The following is a 325-nucleotide window of genomic DNA, read 5'->3' on the forward strand; positions in this document are numbered from 1 at the left end:
TAATACCAGGGAATGCTACCGGAGTTTCCTTTGTACGCGCAGGGCGATGGTGGGGCATCACCGCAGAATCAGCGCGGCCCCGCTGCTTGCTCGGGGCAGGGGTGTCCGCAGCGCCCAAGTAACTTGCGGGGCGGGGAGGCGCCGGGCGCTGCCGTGCATGCGTGTGCGGGCAGCGGGGCCGAGGCGGGCGCCGCTCTCTCACAGCGGCCCCGGCGCTGCAGCCCCGCCGCCCGCCCCGCCCGGGCGCCCCTCCCGCCTCCGCCGGCCCCGCGCCCGGGCGGGCGCTCCGAGCGCGGCGCGGCGCGGCCGGGGGAAGGCGGCTCCC

This window comes from Prinia subflava, chromosome 2 (genome assembly GCF_021018805.1).
Source record: "Prinia subflava isolate CZ2003 ecotype Zambia chromosome 2, Cam_Psub_1.2, whole genome shotgun sequence".
Taxonomy (NCBI): Eukaryota; Metazoa; Chordata; class Aves; order Passeriformes; family Cisticolidae; genus Prinia; species Prinia subflava.